This window comes from Phyllostomus hastatus, unplaced genomic scaffold (assembly GCF_019186645.2).
Source record: "Phyllostomus hastatus isolate PE091 unplaced genomic scaffold, TTU_PhHast_1.1 phas_contig_29, whole genome shotgun sequence".
Taxonomy (NCBI): domain Eukaryota; kingdom Metazoa; phylum Chordata; class Mammalia; order Chiroptera; family Phyllostomidae; genus Phyllostomus; species Phyllostomus hastatus.
In genome coordinates this window covers 2,800,015-2,807,087 of record NW_025333835.1, presented here as the reverse complement: position 1 = coordinate 2,807,087, position 7,073 = coordinate 2,800,015, and the positions used below count along the sequence as shown (strand labels likewise).

The window sequence follows — 7,073 nt, the reverse complement described above, 5'->3', positions numbered from 1 at the left end:
TACATTTTTTATTTGTTATTGCTGTGTGAGTAGCATCTTGCTTTTTAATAACATTTCTAGTTGTATGCTGTTGGAAATGCTCTTACAATTTGATTACATATACACACCAAGTTCTTATAACTTACCTATTGATTCTATTCATTATTCTGAGTAGATAAATATATTACCTGAAAAAAATGAGTTTCTTTTTTTCCCAATCTTCTTATTTCTCTTTCCTTCAGCATTGCCCAGGATTTCCAGTATTATACTATTGGTTGTAATATTGTGGTTTCTGACAGTGATAATATTTATCTTGTTTCCAGTCTTAATAGGAATGCACTTAAAGTTTCTCCATTAAGTATAATATTTGCTGAGAGTTTTAAAATATAATCATCATCCATTTAAGGGAATTAAAGAAATCTTTTTCTACTCAGCTCACTAAGAGATTTTATCATAAATAATAATCTGTCAAATACTTTTTCTGCAACAACTAAAGTTATAATTTGAGATGTTTAAAGAATTTAACCTACTGATATTCTGAATTCTGTTGTCAAAATCCTTCATGATTAATCATTCATTAATCAAATTACATTACTTTAAAACATATCATTGGGTTCAATTACCTAATATTTTAAAATATTTTTGCAAGGATCCCAGATGGCAGCAGAGTAGGAGGAAGCTACACTAACCTCCTTGCAGGACCATAATGGAATTACAAGTAACTTATAGAAAAATCATCCTGAATAACCAATTTAACACTAGCTCAAGAGAAGCTTATAACCAAGGATTTATGGAAGAAACTACATCACCACATCAAGACTGGTAGGACACATGAAGGTGGGAGAGGGCTGGCTGGGCTCCCATGGGCTACAGCTGAAGTCCTGGAAGGATGTTTTAGCAGCTGGGGGCCTTCTCCCTGAGAAGTGTGGGGTGTAAACCAGAAACTGAGCTCCTTAAACTAGAGCATCAGAACCAGGACAGGAACTCAAATAACATCTGGCTATACAAGCAACCAGGTTTCTCTCCACAAGTGAGAGACACTAGAGTTTCAGAGAGCCTCTTAAAGGGCCAAAACACAAAATTTCATTTGCAGTCACTTACCCTGCACTCTGGCAGAGGGAGTGAAGAGCAGACTAGAGCCACAAGAAAAGAGTCTAGCGTTGGTGGCTCTGGAGAGAGAGCTGAAGGGTCAACCACCAGGATCCCTGTGCTCAGTCATTCCCCATACTAAAAAAAAAAGCCTTCTTTCTCAAGCAGAGCACTTTCCTTCATGAGGCATCAGCCTAGTGGGGAGCAACAGCCCTGCCCAAAGGAATACTTCTCATCCAGCTCTCTGTAGCTTAACCAGGCTACTACTGAGCATTACAGCAGGAGATTCTTTCACTGATTAAGAAAAACTGAAAGAAAAGGCAGATCTCTGGGAGCTTTGAAATTTTAGCTGACCCTCCTCCAGGTCCAGTGCTAGTGAAAGCCAGCCATGCTGTGCAGCTTGGTTCCTTCTGCACATACCCAACCCTAGCAGAGGGAAACACAAGCTGTGGACCACTGTTACTTCCAAATAGGTTGCCTAGGGCCAGTCATAGGCAACACCTGATGTAGGCTGATAAGAGTCTTTGAATATCTACCTCATGCATAGAAACAATCACAAAGAGGAAGCCAAAATGGGAAAACAAGAAACATGCCCCAAATGAAAGAAGAAGAGAATTCTCCAATAGAAAAACTAAATAAAATGGAGGCAAGGAATTTATCAGATAAAGTGTTTAGAGTAATGTTTCTCTATCCATTACTCTATCCATCATAGAGTAATGATAATCAGGATGCTCAACAACATTAAAAAAGACATAGAAACCATAAAAAATAACAGTCAGAAATAAAGAATGCAATATCTGAAATAAACAATATACTGGAGAATGAACAGTAGGTAAGATGAAGCAGAGGATCAAATCAGTGATTTGGAAGACAAGATAGAAAAAACACACAAGCAGAGCAGCAAAAAGAAAAAGAATTTTAAAAATTGAGAAGAGTTTAAGAAACCTTTGGGACAACAAGAAGTGTAAAAATATCCATATCATGGGGATACCAAAAAGAGAAGAGAGTGAGCAAGAGATTGAGAACCTATTTGAAGAAATAATGACCAAAAAATTTCCCTAAGTGGTGAAGGAAAAAACAAACAAGTCCAGGAAGTGCAGAGTATCTCCCCAAATATAGACCCAAAGAGTCCCTCACCATTACACATAATTAAATGGGCAAAGCTCAAAGACAAGAAGACAATTTTAAAAGTTGCAAGAGAAAAGCAGTTAGTTAACTACAAAGGAGCTCCCATTAGACTATCATCTGATTTCCCAACAAAAACATTTCAGGTCAGGAAGGATTGGTGTGAAACATTCAAGCTGGGGAAAAGCAAGGACCTACAACCAAGGCTACTTTACCCAGCAAGTTTATCATTAAAATCAAAGAAGAAATAAGGCGCTTCTCAGACAAGAAAAAAACTAAAGGGGTTTACTAACACCAAACCAGTACTGCAACAAAAATTTTTAAAAGGCTTGCTTTAAGAAGAAGAATGAATGAATTGTCAGGCAGGGCTTACTATGTGAGCCAGGTTGATGGAGATTCAAATATGGTGCCACCACACTGCATCTGTGTAAGGGAGAGCTTGGAAAAGGTACAACGTCACTGTCTGTAGTTCTCTCTGAGAGAAAACTCTCTCAGTTCTTTCCTTGATGTCAGACACTTCAGTTCCTCCCTGTATGCCACTGGTGCCCTTCAAACTGCTGCTCCAGTACTAGACCCCAGAGAGGGTTAGTCTCATTTATCTGATATTGAAAATAGTGTCTTGTGTGTTACTTCTATAAAGTCAACTCCACAAAATGAAGTCAACATCACCCTGAATGAAGAAATTCAAATTGGGAAAATAATTGAAGTATGCCAGGCAACTGATGAAGATAATTTTGGAGATTTAGCCTTTGAACTAAATCCATGGAATGTTTACTTTAAAGTTGACAAAGTTTTCTACAAAGTTGTAAGAGTGACTGCCATTGATGAAGACTACCCACCAAATTGTGTTACATACAAAATAATCAGTGAAGACATTCAAGTTATACAAATATTCTGGATTCACCCTCTCTCCAGATGATTGAGCTCACCACAAAGACAGACTATGAAACTGTGAAGCAGTATAACCTCACAGTGGAAGGTGTGGACTGTGACAGATTTCACTCTTGCACAGCGTGACCATGGCCACTGTTGACATGGAAGATGAGAATGATGAAGTGCCTGTTTGCATACCCTCTATATAAGGCAGTCATTTTTGACAGTGTTTTTGCTGGGACAAATGTCAATGGCTTCAAACTAAACTGCCACAACAGAGATTCACAAGATTTTGAAATGCACTTTGAGATAGTTTCTGGAAATGAGAACCCTCATTTTGGATTTGACCCAACTTGAGGTTCAAATACTCCAAAATTAATTGTGAAGAGTCCTTTTAACATTGAATCTGGAGCTGAATTGCAGTGGCAATATCATGTTGTGGTGCACATAACTGATGACAACCTGAAATACGGCAAAGCCACAAAGCCCAGGACAGGCACTGCTATTATAGATATTTATGTGACCAAGGCCAGTGTGCCACCTCCTTCAACTACCAATCCTGAACAAAGAAAAGGCCTGACCATTGTGTACACAGCTATCAACACATACACATCCAGTGACTGGCAGATTCCTTTCATCTTCACTCTGATGGCAGTTTTCTTTGCTAGGATGTTTTCCTGGGTATGTTTCTTGCTTTGGAGATATGGAAACACTGTGCAATGCTGTCATAAAATGGCCAAGGAAGTCTCTGAGCCCAAACCCAAGGGAATAAATTATATTGCAGGAGGTAGAAATAAAACAGAAAAGATTGTCATGGAAAACAGAAATAAAAAACTAGAAGTATTAACTGAAACTGTTGTGTATGAGATGATGGAGAAGCTATTAATCCAGTCTCTGGGAATGTGTGTAACAGCAAAACAGGTGCAAGAAAGTGGAAGAAGCCCTCCAGGCACCAGGGGTTGTCCTTGGTAAACATGTACTCCCTCCCAGAGTCCCACCATTCTGAGGAGTCTACATCCTTACAAATTCCCATGCAAGAGTAACATTTTCTAGTGTTTCTGAATTGCTTTTTTTGTGTGTGTATGTTACTCTCATTGCAATTTTTTTCTTGGCTATCTAAAATTAAATTGTATATGTGAGGCCTAGCTGCTTTGTTTATAGCTTTTCGTAATCTTCCAGTTCAAGGTGTCTGGGCAAGGGCAGCAGGACTGGTCAAACCTCAGTCTCTAAATATGCTTTGCTAAAAACTGGAGACTAAATTGATATATGTTCACTGTCTGACTTTGTACAGTGGAAGGTGTGCTTGTTATGACTGGAGACTTTGTTTTGCTCTCACTCCTATTGCCCCAGCATATGCTTGGCACAGAGTGGGGACTCCATACATATTTGATAAATAAATGAATTTGAATATATAAAAAAAGAAGAAGAGAAAGATAAAAACAGAGGAAAATAGTCTAACAATAAAATGGCACTAAATATCTACCTATCAATAATCATCTTAAATGTAAATGGCTAAAAAGCTCCAACCAAAAGACATAAGGTAGCTCAATGTATAAGAAAATAAGACCCATACAGATGCTGCCTCCAAGAGACCTACCTTGGATCAAAAGACCCACAAACTAAAAGTAAAGGAAGGAAAAAGATATTTCATGCAAATGGAAAGGAAACAAAAGCTGAGTTACCAGTACTTTCATCTGACAAAATAGACTTTATTTTTCTCTCTTTTTTTATTGTTGTCAAAGTACAATTGTCTCAGTTTATCCCCCACCACTTCCACCCACCCCAGCTATCCTCACCTCCCACCCTTTATCCTACCCCATTTGGTTTTGTCCATATGTCCTTTGTATATGTTCCTTGATGACCCGTCTCTCTTTTCCTCCTGTTATACCCTCCCACTTCCCCTCTGGTTACTGTCAGGTTGTTCTTAATTTCAATGTCTCTGGTTGTATTTTGCTTGCCTGTTTGTTTTGTTAATTGGTTCCACTTATAGGTGACATCATATGGTACTTGTCTTGTACCACCTGGATTATTTCACTTAGCACAATGCTCTCCAGATTCATCCATACTGTTGTGAAGCATAGGAACTCCTTTCTTTCTGCATATTATTCCATTGTGTAAATGTCCCATAGCTTTTTGATCCACTCTCATTTACTGATACGCACTTAGGTGGCTTCCAAAACTTGGCTATTGTAAATTGAGTGTTGCTATAACATTGGGGTGCATAGGTTCTTTTGAATTGGTGTTTCAGGATTCTTAGGGCATAATCCCGCAGTGGAATTTCCCAGTCAAATGACAGTTCCACTTTTAGTTTTTTGAGGAAATTCCGTACTGTTTTCTATAGTTGCTGCACCAGTCTGCATTCCCACCAACAGTGTACTAGGGTACCCTTTTCTCCACAACCTCATCAGCACTTGTTGTTTGTTGATTTGTTCATGATGGCTATTCTGACTGGTGTGAAGTGGTATCTCATTGTGGTTTTAACTTGCATCTCAGGTCCTTTGCTCACTTTTAATTGGATTGTCTTCCTGGAGTAGAGTCATATGAGTCTTTATATATTTTGGAGATCAAAAGGCTTGTCCAGCTAAATTTCCCCATACGATTAGTTCCCTATTCATTTTGCTGGTGTTTTCTTTAGCTGTGCAGAAGTTTTTTTTTTTATTTTGATGAAGTCCCACTTGTTTATCCTTTCCTTTATGTCCCTTGCACTGGGGACATATTGGTGAAAATATTGCTGCATGGAATATCTGAAATTTTCATCCCTATATTCTCCTCTAGGACTTTTATGGTGTCATGACTTATATTTAACTCTTTCATCCATCTTGAGTTTATTTTTGTATATGGTGTAAATTGGTGGTTGAGTTTCATTTTCTTGCATGTAGCTGTCCAGATCTCCAACACCATTTGTTTAAGAGGTTATTTTAACTCCATTGTATACTTCTGGACTTTTTATTGAATATTAATTGACCATAGAGACTTGGGTTTATTTCTGGGCTCTCTATTGTCTCATTGATCTATGTGCGTGTTCTTATGCCAGTGCCAGACTGTTTTGATTACTGTGGCTTGGTATTATAGTTTGATGCCAGGTATTGTGATCCCTCCTACTTTCTTCTTCTTCTCAAAATTTCTTTGGTTATTCAGGGTCATTTACAGTTCCATATAAATTTTTGAAATGTTTGTTCTATATCTGTGAAAAATGTCATTAGTATTTTAATAAAGATTGCATTGAATCTATAAATTTGGGAGGGTAGCAAGGACATTTTGATGATGTTAATTCTTCCAATCCATTTATTTGTATCTTCCTTAATTTATTTCTTCAATATTGTGTAGTTTTCTGAATACAGGTCTTTTATCTTCTTGGTTTGCTTTATTCCTAGGTACTTTATTTTTCTTCTTGCTATATCAAATGAGATTTTTTCCCCATGATTTCTATTTCTGATATTTCATTGTTGGTGTACAACAATGACTTTAATTTCTGAACATTGACTTTGTATCCCACTGTTTTGCCAAATTCACTTCTATTCTGAGTAGTTTCTTGGTGGAGTCTATAGAATTTTCTATGTGCACTATCATATCATCTGCAAACAATGACAGTGTTACTTCCTCTTTTCCAATTTGGATGCCTTTTCTTCCTTTTTCTTGTCTGATTGCTTTGGCTAGGACTTCTAATACTATGTTGAATAGAAGTGGTGAAAGTGGACATCTTTGTTTTGTGCCTGATCTTATGGGAAAGCTTTTAGGTTTTACCCATTCAGTACGATGTTGGCTGTAGGTTTCTCATACATGGCTTTTACTATGTTAAGGTATACTCCCTCGACCCCCACTTACCTGGGTGTTTTTATCATAAATGGGTGCTGTACCTTATCAAATGCTTTTTCTGTATCTATTGATAAGATCATGTGACTTTGTCTTTATTTTTATTTATGTGATGTGATACATTTATTCATTTGCAAATACTGTGCTATCCTTGCATCTCTGAAGTGAATCCCACTTGATCATGGTGTATGATC

At 37.6% G+C, this 7,073-nt stretch overlaps 1 pseudogene; it reads left to right on the top strand.

Moving 5' to 3' along the window:
• The first annotated feature begins 2,539 nt into the window (after nucleotides 1-2,539).
• Nucleotides 2,540-4,109, top strand: LOC123818671 (annotated as a pseudogene).
• Nucleotides 4,110-7,073: the final 2,964 nt, after the last annotated feature.